This window comes from Ambystoma mexicanum, chromosome 8 (assembly GCF_040938575.1).
Source record: "Ambystoma mexicanum isolate Mex_15411 chromosome 8, UKY_AmexF1_1, whole genome shotgun sequence".
In the NCBI taxonomy this organism is placed as follows: Eukaryota; Metazoa; Chordata; class Amphibia; order Caudata; family Ambystomatidae; genus Ambystoma; species Ambystoma mexicanum.
Genome location: NC_090929.1, coordinates 35,894,657 through 35,909,788, shown reverse-complemented (window position 1 = coordinate 35,909,788; position 15,132 = coordinate 35,894,657).

Genomic DNA, 15,132 nt, shown 5'->3' with positions numbered 1-15,132 from the left:
GCCCACGTGTCTCCCCTGTTCCCCCCACCCCCCACTCATGCCCCATGTGTCCCTCCTTTTCCGCCCACCCTCCGCTCATGCCCCGTGTCTCCCTACCGTTCCCCCATCCCCCGCTCATGCCCATGCCCGTGTCTCCCCTGTTCCCCCAGCCCCCGCTCATGCCCCGTATCGCCCCTGTTCCCCCACCCCCCGCTTATGCCCCGTGTCTCCCTCCTTTTCCCCCACCTGCTGCTCATGCCTCTTGTCTCCCCTGTTCCCCCCCACCCCTCCGCTCATGCCCTGTGTCTCCCTTGTTCCCCCCACCACCCGCTCATGCCCCGTGTCTCCCCTGTTCATCCCCACCCCCCGCTCATGCCCCGTGTCTCCCTCCTTTTCCCCCCACCCCCTGCTCATGCCCACGTTTCTCCCCTGTTCTCCACCACCCCCCGCTCATGCCCCGTGTCTCCCCTGTTCCCCCCCACCCTCGCTCATGCCCCGTGTCTCCCTCCTTTTCCCCCCACCCCGTGCTCATGCCTCGTGTCTCCCCTGTTCCCCCCCACCCCCGCTCATGCCCCGTGTCTCCCTCCGTTCCCCCCCGCTCATGCCCCGTGTCTCCCTCCTGTTCCCCCCCACACCCTGCTCATGCCCCGTGTCTCCCCTGTTCCCCCCACCCCTGCTTATGCCCCGTGTCTCCCTCCTTTTCCCCCCACCCCCGCTCATGCCCTGGGTCTCCCCTGTTACCCCCCACCCCCCACTCATGCCCTGTCTCCCTCCCGTTCCCCCCACCCCCGCTCATGCCATGCGTCTCCATTGTTCCCCCCATCCCCCAGCTCATGCCCCGTGTCTCCCCTGTTTCCCACACCCCCCGCTCATGCCCCGTGTCTCCCCTGTCCCCCCCGCTAATGCCCCGTGTCTCCCCTGTTCCCCCCACCCCCCGCTCATGCCCTGTGTCTCCCCTGTTACCCCCAGCCCTCGCTCATGCCGTGTCTCCCTTCCGTTCCCCCCAACCCTCCTCATGCCCCGTGTCTCCCACCTTTTCCCCCCACCCCCGCTCATGCCCTGTTTCTCCCTCCTTCTCCCCCCACCCCCTGCTCATGCCCCGTGTCTCCCCTGTTCCCCCACCCCCGTTCATGCCCCGTGTCTACCTCCGTTCCCCCACCCCCTGCTCATGCTCCGTGTCTCCCTCCTTCCTCCCCTGTTCCCCCCGCTCATGCCCCGTGTCTCCCCTGTTCCCCCCGCTCATGCCCCGTGTCTCCACTGTACCCCCCCACCCCCCGCGTCTCCCCTTTTCCCCCACCCCCCGCTCATGCCCCGTGTCTCCCTCCTTTCCCCCACCCCCTGCTCATGCCCCGTGTCCCCCTCCTTTTCCCCCCACCCCCTGCTCATGCCTCATGTCTCCCCTGTTCCCCCCACCCCCTGCTCATGCCCCGTGTCTCCCTCCTTTTCCCCCCAACCCCCGCTCATGCCCCGTGTCTCCTACCTTCCCCCCGCTCATGCCCCGTGTCTCCCTCCTCTCCTCCCACCCCCCCGCCCGCTCATGCCCCTTGTCTCCCCTGTTCCCCCCACCCCTCACTCAAGACCCTTGTCTACCCTGTTCCCCCCACCCCCCGCTCATGCCCACGTCTCCCCTGTTCCCCCCCAGCCCCCGCTCATGCCCGTCTCCCCTGTTCCCCCCACCCCCCGCTCATGCCCACGTATCTCCCCTGTTCCCCCACCCCCGCTCATGCCCCGTGTCTCTCTTGTTCCCCCCACCCCCCGCTCATGCCACGTGTCTCCCTCCTTTTCCCCCCACCCCCCCGCTCATGCTCACGTCTCCCCTGTTCCCCCCACCCCCACTCATGCCCCTTGTCTCCCCTGTTCCCCCCACCCGCCGCTCATGCCCACGTGTCACCCTGTTCCCCTCACCCGCCGCTCATGCCCACATGTCTCCCCTGTTCCCCTCGCTCATGGCCACGTCTCCCCTGTTCCCCCCACCCCCGCTCATGCCCCGTGTCTCCCTCCTTTTCCCCCCATCCCCACTCATGCCCCTTGTCTCCTCTGTCCCCCCACCCACCGCTCATGCCCCGTGTCTCCGTCCTTTTCCGCCCACCCCCGCTCATGCCCTGTCTCCCCTGTTCCCCCCCACCCCTGCTCACGCCCCGTGTCTCCCTCCTTTTACCCCCCACCGCCCGCTCATGCCCCTTGTCTCTCCTGTCCCCCCCACCCCCCGCTCATGCCCCGTGTCTCCCTCCTTTTACCCCCCACCCCCTGCTCATGCCCACGTGTCTCCCCTGTTCCCCCCACCCCCCACTCATGCCCCATGTGTCCCTCCTTTTCCGCCCACCCTCCGCTCATGCCCCGTGTCTCCCTACCGTTCCCCCATCCCCCGCTCATGCCCGTGTCTCCCCTGTTCCCCCAGCCCCTGCTCATGCCCCGTATCGCCCCTGTTCCCCCACCCCCCGCTTATGCCCCGGGTCTCCCTCCTTTTCTCCCACCTGCTGCTCATGCCTCTTGTCTCCCCTGTTCCCCCCCACCCCTCCGCTCATGCCCTGTGTCTCCCTTGTTCCCCCACCACCCGCTCATGCCCCGTGTCTCCCCTGTTCATCCCCACCCCCGCTCATGCCCCGTGTCTCCCTCCTTTTCCCCCCACCCCCTGCTCATGCCCACGTTTCTCCCCTGTTCTCCACCACCCCCGCTCATGCCCCTTGTCTCCCTCCTTTTCCCCCACCCCCGCTCATGCCCCGTGTCTCCCCTGTTCCCCCCACCCCCCTGCTCATGCCCCGTGTCTCCCCTGTTCCCCCCACTCCCCTGCTCATGCCCTGTGTCTCCCCTGTTCCCCCACCCCCCGCTCATGCCCTGTGTCTCCCCTGTTCCCCCCCACCCCCCGCTCATGCCCTGTGTCTCCCCTGTTCCCCCCACCCCTGCTCATGCCCCGTGTCTCCCTCATTTTCCCCCACCCCCGCTCATGCCCCGTGTCACCCCTGTTACCCCCCACTCCCCGCTCATGCCCTGTCTCTCCCTCCCATTCCCCCCACCCCCGCTCATGCCCCGTGTCTCCACTGTTCCCCCCCACCCCCAGCTCATGCTGTGTCTCCACTGTTCCCCCTACCCCCGCTCATGCCCCGTTTCTCCCTCCTTTTCCCCCCAACCTCCTGCTCATGCCCCGTGTCTCCCCTGTTCCCCCACACCCCCCGCTCATGGCCCGTGTCTCCCTCCTGTTCCCCCCCCTACCCCTGCTCATGCCCCGTGCCTCCCCTGTTGCCCCCCACCCCCCGCTCATGGCCCGTGTCTCCCTCCTGTTCCCCCCCTACCCCTGCTCAAGCCCCGTGCCTCCCCTGTTGCCCCCCACCCCCCGCTCATGCCCTGTGTCTCCCTCCTTTTCCCCGCACCCCCGCTCATGCCCTGTCTCCCTCTTTTTCCCCCACTCATGCCCCGTGTCTCCCCTGTTACCCCCACCCCCGCTCATGCCCCATGTCTCCCTCCTTTTCCCCCACCCCCGCTCATGCCCCATGTCACCCCTGTTCATCCCCACCCCCTGCTCATGCCCTGTGTCTCCCTCCTTTTCCCCCCACCCCCTGCTCATGCCCTGTGTCTCCACTGTTCCCCCTACCCCCGCTCATGCCCCGTGTCTCCCCTGTTGCCCCCACCCCCCTCTCATGCCCCATGTCTCCCTCCTTTTCCCCCACCCCCTGCTCATGCCCTGTCTCCCTCCTTTTCCCCCCGCTCATGCCCCGTCTCCCCTGTTCCCCCCACCCGCTCATGCCGTGTTCCCTGTTCTCCCCCCCACCCCCGCTCATGCCCTGTCTCCCTTCCGTTCCCCCAACCCCGCTCATGCCCCGTGTCTCGCACCTTTTCCCACACCCCCGCTCATGCCCCGTGTCTCCCTTCTTTTCCCCCCACCCCTGCTCATGCCTCGTGTCTCCCCTGTTCCCCCCACCCCCACTCATGCCTGTGTCTCCCTCCTTTCCCCCACCCCCTGCTCTTGCCCTGTGTCCCCCTCCTTTCCCCCACCCCCCGCTCATGCTCCGTGTCTCCCCTGTTCCCCCCCACCCCCCGCTCATGCCCGTGTCTACCTCCGTTCCCCCCCGCTCATGCCCCGTGTCTACCTCCATTCCCCTCACCCCCTGCTCATGCTCCGTCTCTCCCTCCTTTTCCCCCACCCCCTGCTCATGCCGTGTCCCCCTCCTTTCCCCCACCCCCCGCTCCTGCCCCGTGTCTCCCCTGTTCCCCCCACCCCCTGCTCATGCCCTGTCTCCCTCATTCCCCCACCCCCTGTTCATGCCACGTGTCTCCCCTGTTCCCCCCACCCCCCGCTCATGCCCCTTGTCTCCCTCCTTTCCCCCACCCCTGCTCATGCCCTGTCTCCCGTTTCCCCCCACACCCCGCTCATGCCCTGCACCTCCCTCCTTTCCCCCCCGCTCATGCCCCGTGTCTCCCACCTTTTCCCACGCCCCCCACTCATGCCCCTTGTCTCCCCCTGTTCCCCCCCACCCCCCGCTCCTGCCCACGTGTCTCCCCCTGTTCCCCCCACCCCCTGCTCATGCCCTGTGTCTCTCTTGTTCCCCCCATCCCTCTCATGCCCTGTGTCCCCTCCTTTCCCCCCACCCCCGCTCATGCCCCGTGTCTCCTCTGTTCTCCCCCACCCCCCGCTCATGCCCCGTGTCGCCCCTGCCTGTTCCCCCCCGCCCCCTGCTCATGCCCCGTGTCTCCCCTGTTCCCCCCACTCCCCTGCTCATGCCCCGTCTCTCCCCTGTTCCCCCACCCCCCGCTCATGCCCTGTGTCTCCCCTGTTCCCCCTACCCCCCGCTCATGCCCTGTGTCTCCCCTGTTCACCCCCACCCCCGCTCATGCCCCGTGTCTCCCTCCTTTTCCCCCACCCCCGCTCATGCCCCGTGTCACCCCTGTTACCTCCCACTCGCCGCTCATGCCCTGTGTCTCCCTCCCATTCCCCCCACCCCCGCTCATGCCCCGTGTCTCCACTGTTCCCCCCCCACCCCCAGCTCATGCCGTGTCTCCACTGTTCCCCCAACCTCCTGCTCATGCCCCGTGTCTCCCCTGTTCCCCCACACCCCCCGCTCATGGCCCGTGTCTCCCTCCTGTTCCCCCCCTACCCCTGCTCATGCCCCGTGCCTCCCCTGTTGCCCCCCACCCCCCGCTCATGCCCTGTGTCTCCCTCCTTTTCCCCGCACCCCCGCTCATGCCCCGAGTCTCTCCTGTTACCCGCACCCCCCAGCTCATGCCATATGTCTCCACTTTTCCCCCTACCCCCGCTCATGCCCTGTGTCTCCCCTGTTCCCCCCACCCCCGCTCATGCCCTGTGTCTCCCTCCTTTTCCCCCACCCCCGCTCATGCCCCATGTCACCCCTGTTCATCCCCACCCCCCGCTCATGCCCTGTGTCTCCCTCCTTTTCCCCCCACCCCCTGCTCATGCCCTGTGTCTCCACTGTTCCACCTACCCCTGCTCATGCCCCGTGTCTCCCTTTTCCTCCCTACCCCCGCTCATGCCCAGTGTCTCCCCTGTTGCCCCCACCCCCCTCTCATGCCCCATGTCTCCCTCCTTTTCCCCCCACCCCCTGCTCATGCCCTGTCTCCCTCCTTTTCCCCCACTCCCCGCTCATGCCCCGTCTCCCCTGTTCCCCCCCACCCGCTCATGCCCTGTGTTCCCTGTTCCCCCCCACCCCGCTCATGCCCTGTCTCCCTTCCGTTCCCCCAACCCCGCTCATGCCCCGTGTCTCCCACCTTTTCCCACACCCCTGCTCATGCCTCGTGTCTCCCCTGTTCCCCCCACCCCCACTCATGCCCGTGTCTCCCTCCTTTCCCCCCCACCCCCTGCTCTTGCCCTGTGTCCCCCTCCTTTCCCCCACCCCCCGCTCATTCCCCGTGTCTCCCCTGTTCCCCCCCTCCCCCCCGCTCATGCCCCGTGTCTACCTCCATTCCCCTCACCCCCTGCTCATGCTCCTGTGTCCCTCCTTTTCCCCCACCCCCTGCTCATGCCCTGTGTCCCCTCCTTTCCCCCACCCCCCGCTCCTGCCCCGTGTCTTCCCTGTTCCCCCGACCCCCCTGCTCATGCCCCGTGTCTCCACTGTACCCCCACCCCCGCTCATGCCCCGTGTCTCCCCTGCCTTCCCCCCCACCCCCCTGCTCATGCCCTGTCTCTCCCTCCTTCCCCCCACCCCCCTGCTCGTGCCCTGTGTCTCCCTCCTTCCCCCCACCCCGATCATGCCCCGTGTCACCCTCCTTCCCCCCCACCCCCTGCTCATGCCCTGTGTCTCCCCTGTTCCCCCACCTCCCACTCATGCCCCATGTCTCCACTGCCCCCCCACTCCCCGCTCATGCCCCGTGTCTCCCCTGCCTTTTCCCCCCACCCCCTGCTCATGCCCTGTCTCCCTCCTTCCCCCACCCCCTGTTCATGCCACGTGTCTCCCCTGTTCCCCCCACCCCCCGCTCATGCCCCTTGTCTCCCTCCTTTCCCCCACCCCCGCTCATGCCCTGTGTCTCCCGTTCCCCCCCACACCCCGCTCATGCCCTGCACCTCCCTCCTTTCCCCCCCACCCCCGCTCATGCCCCGTGTCGCCCACCTTTTCCCCCACCCCCCGCTCATGCCCCTTGTCTCCCCCTGTTCCCCCACCCCCGCTCCTGCCCACGTGTCTCCCTGTTCCCCCCACCCCCTGCTCATGCCCTGTGTCTCTCTTGTTCCCGCCATCCCTCTCATGCCCTGTGTCCCCTCCTTTCCCCCCACCCCCGCTCATGCCCTGTGTCTCCCCTGTTCTCCCCCACCCCCCGCTCATGCCCCGTGTCGCCCCTGCCTGTTACCCCCCACCCCCCGCTCATGCCCCGTGTCGCCCCTGCCTGTTCCCCCTCCACCCCCTGCTCATGCCCTGTGTCTCCCTCCCTCCCCCCACCCCCTGCTCATGCCCCATGTCTCCCTTGTTCCCTCCCACCCCCTGCTCATGCCCCGTGTGTCTCTTGTTGCCCCCCACCCCCGCTCATGCCCTGTCTCCCTCCTTTTCCCCCCATGCCCCGCTCATGCCCAGTGTCTCCCCTGTTCCCCCCACCCCCTGCTCATGCACCGTGTCTCCCCTGTTACCCCCCACCCCCGCTCATGCCCCATGTCTCCCTGTTCCCTACACCCCCCGCTCATGCCCCGTGTCTCCCCCGTTACCCCCAACCCCGCTCATGCCCCGTGTCTCCCACCTTTTCCCCTCTCCCCCGCTCATGTCCTGTGTCTCCCTCCTTTCCCCCCCACCCTGCTCATGCCCCATGTCTCCCCTATCCCCCACCCCCACTCATGCCCGTGTCTACCTCCGTTCCCCCAACCCCTGCTCATGCTCCGTGTCTCCCTCCTTTTCCCCACCCACTGCTCATGCCCCGTGTCTCCCTCCTTTTCCCCCACCCCCTGCTCATGCCCCGTCTCCCCTGTTCCCCCCAACCCCCACTCATGCCCACGTGTCTCCCCTGTTCCCCCCACCCCCTGCTCATGCCCCGTGTCTCCCTCCTTTTCCCTTCCACCCCCCACTCATGCACACATGTCTCCCCTGTTCCCCCCCACTCCCTGCTCATGGCCCGTGTCTCCCTACTTTCCCCCCACCCCCGCTCATGCCCCGTGTTCCCCCACCCCCGGCTCATTCCCACATGTCTCCCATGTTCCCCCCCACCCCCGCTCATGCCCCGTGTCTCCCTCCTTTTCCCCACCCCCCGCTCATGCCCCGTGTCTCCCTCCTTTTCCCCACCCCCCACTCATGCCCCATGTCTCCCCTGTTCCTCCCACCCCCCGCTCATGCCCCATGTTTACCTCCGTTCCCCCCACCCCCGCTTATGCCCCGTGTCTCCCTCCTTTCCACCCCCACCCCCCGCTCATGCCCATGTGTCTCTCCTGTTCCCCCCACCCCCTGCTCATGCCCCATGTCTCCCTACTGTTCCCCCCGCCCCCCGCTCATGCCCACGTGTCACCCCTGTTCCCCCCAAACCCCCGCTCATACCCCGTGTCTCCCTAGTGTTCCCCCACCCCCCGCTCATGACCCGTGTCTCCCTCCTTTCCCCCCCACACCCGCTCATGGCCCGTGTCTCCCCTGTTCCCCCCACCCCCGCTCATGCCCCGTGTCTCCCTCCTTTTCCCACCTACCCCCCGCTCATGCCCCGTGCCTCCCCTGTTCCCCCCACCCCCGCTCATGCCCACGTGTCTCACCTGTTCCCCCGCTCATGCCCCGTGTATCCCTACTGTTCCCCCCACCCCCGCTCATGGCCTGTGTCTCTCTTGTGCACCCCCCTCACCCTCCGCTCATGCCCCTGGTCACCCCTGTTCCCCCCACCCCCTGCTCATGCCCCGTGTCTCCCTCCTTTTCCCCCCACCCCTGCTCATGCCCCATGTCTCCCTACTGTTCCCCCCACCCCCGCTCATGGCCCGTGTCTCCACTGTTCCCCCCACCCCCCGCTCGTGCCCCGTGTCTCCCTCCTTTCCCCCCCACCCCTCGCTGATGCCCTGTTATGTTCTCTTTATACACCCCGCCTTCCCTTTCCATGGTGGCCATCTTGGTAAAAGATTTTCCTTCCTACACCGGGACGCCGCAGGTGTCCCTGTTTGGGAAGAAAAATCTTTTTTTTACCACCCGGGGTTCCCACTTTGAGGACCTAGGATGCTAGTGGTCTTCATCTATTGAAAAGGACGTTATGGTTATGTTGCACTAATAAAAACCTATGAAATTCAATGAAAATACTTTAAAGGGACGTCATGGTTAACTTGCACTTATAAAAACCTATGAAATTCAATGTAAAAACTTTGTTAAAGGGACGTTATGGTAAAGTTGCACTAATAAAAACCTATGAAATTCAGTGAAAAAACTTTGTTAAAGGGACGTTATGTTTCCAAGTAAAACCGAAAAACCCTTGAAATTCGCCAGTTATGGTAAGCTAAGCAACCATAACTCGCGCCACCACCGTGCACTGCTAAGACTAACACCCACGACATCAAAGATGACATCACAAATGTCATTGATGACATCACCTATGCAATTACTTTTCATGAAATGTCTGTACAAGGGATTCTTATTATAATGGTGAGAAAGTGTCAAAGATCATTGGAATAAATATCAAGAGCTAATTACTGCATTAAGCAATGCATTGATATAAATAGCATTCTATTATGAAGTTCTAGCCAGTATACTAAGCTACTCATGAAGAAACTTAGGCATTGTGTGCAGCATAAATAATAAAGGTATAATATTCATAGTGTTGATATGTTGAATAATGAAATGATAACTGTTTTCTTATTAATGTTTTGTGTACTGTGAAATACGTAATAAGTAGCTACTAAAACCCACGTATTACATAATTGAATTATTACAGACAAAACACAGAGACAACAACATGCAAATATGAGTATATACAGGGAAAGTGAAGTAAGCAAAAAAGCAGAAGTAGTAGCAGAAACAGTTCATAACCTAACTGATTATCTTTATGCAGAGAAATGATTGCTCTGTTTCAAAGCTGCTATTTACCCTATGTATATGTATCACATGATGTGACTGGACCATTAGGAAAGTAGTGCGAGTACAATGTATACAAATATGAGCATATACAGGGAAAGTACAGTAATAAAAAAAACAGAACTATCGGAGTGCTGATAACTCTACTGATTATGTTCATGCACAGAAAGGTTTGCTGTCTTTCAAGCTTGTGTCTTCCCTTATGTATATGTTTCATATGATATGACTGGACCCTTATAGAATTTCTGTAAAAACATACTTGAGGGATAACTCTATAAATATAGTACCTTTTCAATTGTTATTTCCTGCCTGCTACTGAATAAAACCATGTGCCCTAGATTTGTCAGTAAAGGAATAAAGAGTGAGCCGAACATGTGATGTCATCAATGACATTTGTGATGTCATCTTTGATGTCGTGGGTGTTAGTCTTAGCAGTGCACGGTGGTGGCGCGAGTTATGGTTGCTTAGCTTACCATAACTGGCGAATTTCAAGGGTTTTTCGGTTTTACTTGGAACCATAACGTCCCTTTTTAAAAAAGTTTTTTTCACTGAATTTCATAGGTTTTTAGTAGCGCAACTTAACAAAAGTTTTTTCATTGATATGTACATATATATGCTATACGAGCCCTCCCCTTTTATTTGCCACTTTTGATGTTTCTACTTACATCCGTTATTCAATTTGAGGCCTTTGGGATCGACTGTTCTCCTTCAGTCCCCGGGGTGCCTGCGGAGACTGCACAGGAATTTCTTCAAAGGGGCACCTACCAACATCCCAGGTCACACGTGTTGTAGCACCACTCTCCGCAGGAAACTCTGCGGTCTTCCGGCTTATGGTGGAAGATGTCAAGCATCAGATGTTCTGGATCTTGAACCATCCTCTTCTACCAAAATGTGTTCTAGCACCTTTGGGCGTTCTCATGCGCAGAATGGGATTACCATAATAAATGATCTTGGACCCAAATAACGGGATAGACTCAAAGAATGTGGCAAAATACGACTTTATTTGTTGGGAAACCTGGCGATCAACAAATCGTAGTCCTCGCAATCTCAACTACATTTCAGTTACAGAGAGGCCTTATACCTTGATGTACATCAACTATGACGACATCCTAGGTGGCAAATAATAAAACCTATCGGACGTAGGGATTGGTTAGGGGAACATACCTACTTATAGAAGCTATACGTTTTAGTAGCATAATTGGATGCCCTTTGTCTGGTAGGCACGCCTTGACCTTCCCTCTAACTATGTATAATACAGATTATAGTAGCATAACGGGAGCGAATTGGCCTCTGCAACATTTGATGCTCAACATTGCATAGGCCCTTACAATTATTTGACATTTTCTTCCATCCTTGGACATTCAGCTCTTTAGCAGCACGTAAGCAAAACGAAACTCTGGTACAGAGAGCAATGTCGGACTACTGCCCACTTGCCCAATTGTCTACCATCTCTCATCAGCCAAGCCTTCAGCCAAGGCCTCTTCTTTGTACTTTATCTTGCTCGATGTTCTCTTCTCTGGAACGTTAAGGGTAGTTAAGGTACATAGTTATCTTTATCTGGAGCTTATGAATAGGCCATGTTTCCTGGTCTTACACCACATGTGAAGAGACCATGATTTTGTCCATTTTACCTTTGTATTTAGTGCTATTTGATTGAATTATGCGGGGTGTCATTATTCTCTTCGGCCTCTGCAGACTTGGTTGCTCTGTCCCACATATGCTTTCTGCATCCTCAATTGTTTAATAATTGGCATTCGCAAGTGTTCGCTCATTACTTGATGAGAAAAATGTCCTGCATACATAGCTTATCCTCATTGACTCCCTTTGTGTCCTGCAGTTGCTTTTTGCTCAGGTCAACAGCTATTCTTTGTTTATGCACACATTTGTATTTCCAGCGCCTGTCGGCTATTCAGCCCTGGTCTCTAAGTCTTTTGCTTGCTGTAATTCAAAGCCGACGTCCATCTTTTCAACATGGCTGCTTTACCCATGTTATGTTTTCATCTGCAGGAATCTTCTATGTGACTCATCTAACTTGCGTTTCTATGTATATGCATTTACTACTCTTCATTCTGTAAGTATTCCCATACTGTTTCGGTGCATCATTGTGTCTTCTCCTTATAACGTCACTTTGCAGGGCGTGTGGCCTGAGCCCATGGAGTGAGGAGGTCTCGGGTTAGAGCTCCCGTTGAGATCCTTTCTGTGATCCTGGAATCGAATGGTAAAGGGTGATTTAAGTGATACGGCACCCATATTTGACCATGGGAAGCGATTTCCTGCCCTCGCTGCCCAAGATTGGCAGAAATTGGAGCACGACAATTGAAAAACAAGGCTTGCAAAAGAGAGCCCCTGTGCGGGCAAGATGGCGGTGACTGGAGCAGCCTGGCTGCGGAGTGGAGAAGGGGCAGAGACCAGCATGTGAACTGATCGAGCCTGGCATTGCGGAAGGGCATTGGTGCCTACTGCACTTGCAGTGAACGTCCCACAGTAAGAAGGTGCGGGCAAAGGCAAGACTGAGCTGGCACAGATCCACGTATCTGTAGTGATACGGATAGATAACACGTGGCAGTGATCCTGCTGTGTGCCGGACACAGATGAGGAGCTAAGGCGATCGGGATAAGCCAGTCGCAGCCCGACGGCAGACACCATAATGAGGTGACAGTTCTGGAGCCCAATTACTGAAACTACAGGGTGTCACAGGGCCTAACAGACTGTGGCGAACAGGGAGGAGGGGAACGCAGGAGGCAGCGCTCTCAACGTGTGCACAGAGAGTGCTCTCACAGCGTCACGGGTACCTGTAAAAGCGGCCTGTGACCACGGTGACAGGTGTGAGGCACAACCAGAAGGGACCCATGAAAGCGCTACCCCAGCGACCAATGGACAAAGAGGTCCTCCAGGGTGCACAGCGCAGGGCCCCTGGAAGGCAGCTGAAGCAGGCGGACCATGCACCGCAGTGGTCATGGAAGCGAACACACTCAACATCAAAGGCAAGGCTTGCTGCACCGTAAGGAAAATACACGTGGGTCTGGGCTTGCAAACTCGCCCCCGTGCTCCGGCGGCTGCGCTACTATAGTCAAAAGGTAAGCTGTGCTGGTTGGGGCCCCCTCCTTGAGGGTTAATACAACACCTCCACAGTTCCTGGGGTTCAAGGTGCCTAACAATTCACCTAATTTACATAGACACTAACGTATCACGTTGAGGGCGCAGGAGTGCGCTGTGCTGGGGACCCAAGAACAGCACCTGGACACTGCAAAGAGCCACACTTTAAGGGGTAGTCTCCCAATCTCTGAAGTCATCCTGGTCACCTAGGTACCCCATAACATTTAACTGGCAAACCGCACTCTACACGAGGGGCAATTCGGGACGCTGTGTGGCATACTACAGCAGGCGCACATACGGAGGGACCTCGCTGTGGGCCAGGGAATCAGACTGAGGAGCACAGACTGACAGCGATCCCACCCAAGAGATAGATCTGTTTGCAGATAAAGGTAGTCAGGGGCACTAAGACCAACAAAGGAGCAACAGTGACGCACTAGACCAAAATGCCTATGAAACGAAAGGGAAGGATGTGCACCTGCAGCAAGCACTTGAACGCTTGGGACGTAGTCCCAGCGCGACAAGGAGTCTGCTGAGCAGGGGAACTCACCAGACTTGCATTTGCGGTCTGTTGGAGACCCACGGGGGACTGATGAGGATAGCTCCTAGAATACGAGCACAACGGGGGCTCGCAGTGCTGCGAATGAAGCCTTGAACAAAAGTTGGGAGGGCTGACAGCCTGTAAGCACTGTGATCATGTGAGTGAATACAACGACAGAACATCGCCCCGAGTGAGAGTCCTCACACCGCAGCGATAGTAACTACACTGGCAGCATCTGCATGTGAAGCCGGGGACCGGCAGGTATCACTGGCACCATGCCCACATATTGAGAGCACACACGTATTATTGTTGGGAGCACAAGATCTGTGTCTGGCAGCCTCTCCCCACAAGACGAAGGGTATGCCCCCACCTAAAGGGAAGAAAAAGGTCACTATTACGGAATCCTTTAATGCAGGCAGACCCTGCGATCCATTGCAGGGCACTGCAACGGTCCAGATTAATCGTAGGGCTTCCGAAGAGGGCAGCAAAGACAGCCAAGTGTTGGAGGCGATTGCAGCCTGGCAGCCCTTCATAGACCCCAAAATTGAAGAGGTCAAGATGGACATGCAACTAATACACTAGGACATACGTAATCTAGCGGAATGAGTGACAACCACAGAAACAGAGTTGAAGGAAACCACAGGGACCACGAAGGACCTAGACCTAAGGATAAAGGAACTGGAGAGGAGAAAGGCAGTGTTGGAAGCACACTCCGAGGATGCTGAAGGACAAGTGAAACAATGTGAGTCTTCTGGGCATCCCGGAGAGGATGGAGGGTCCAACCCCCACAGGATTTGTGGAATCTCCGTTACTACAGGAGGTTGGCGCTGTCAAACTCACAGGGATTTGCTGTGGAAAGGGCCCATAGATCCTTGAAAAAAAAACAGCCCCACTGGGGTCACATCCCCACCCAATTATAGCAAAAATATTGAACTTCCAGGATAGGGAAATCATACTTAAGTACTCAAGAGAAGGCGGGCAGATACGAGATGACTCTAATATTGCTATATACCTGGACTACACGCCAGGGATAAGAGCGGAACTAGAAAAGAGGGAGGAAGATATCAAACAAATGGAGTCAAACAAACTAGGGGATCATGAGGTAGAACTTGATCTAGCAGAAGTGAGACACAACTGTAGAGATGCCTGGGGGCGGTTGACAAAATTTGACTACACCGTGAAAACCACCAAGATGCATACTGAGGGGGACAGGCCGGGCAGACTGTTGTCGTGGCTGTGCAAGACGGAACACCCAAGACATCGAACTACAAAACTCAAAGATGAAGCAGGCAACATACATAGGACGCAACAAACGATAAACGACACCTTTAGGGAGTCCTACGCCCACTTATACAGTCATGACACTCTGATATCTCAAGAGGACATACTAGGCACACTGGATGAGATGGGTTTATCTAGATTGAGTAAAATGCAGCGAGAGGCGTTAGAACAGGAAATATCAACTGAAGACACATGTTACGTAATCAGATCATTAGCCACAAGCAAGACCTGTGGGAGTGATGGGCTCCCCCCAGAGTTCTATAAGACGTATGCATCCATCCTAACTCCGGGGTTGCATGAAGTGTTTAGGGAGGCCTGTAAGGTAGGGGAGGCTGCCGAAAGGCATGAGGGAAATGCTTGCAATTCCAATACCCAAGCCGGAGAAGGCCACTGACCAGTGTGACTCAGGCCCCTGGCAATGCAGAACTATGACATCAAAATATTGACAACCATACTTGCTAAGCGATTATCCAAGGTCATCGGAATGCTGGTGCACGGGGATCAAAACTGTTCCATCCCGGGTCGCAATACGGCCATCAGCTTGTGCCGTTTGCAACATGTAATAGTGCACAGAACTGACTCGCAAGAGCCATGCGCAATACTCTCACTAGGCTCCATAAAGGCATTTGATTCCATATATTGGGAATGGTTATTAGCAGTATTAGGTGAATTTGGGTTTGGCGAACAGTTCATCAGGTGGATAAAGATAAACTACACAGACCCATTAGCGAGAGTCAAATCTTTGAGGTTGGTGTCATCGATCTGGAACATCCAAAG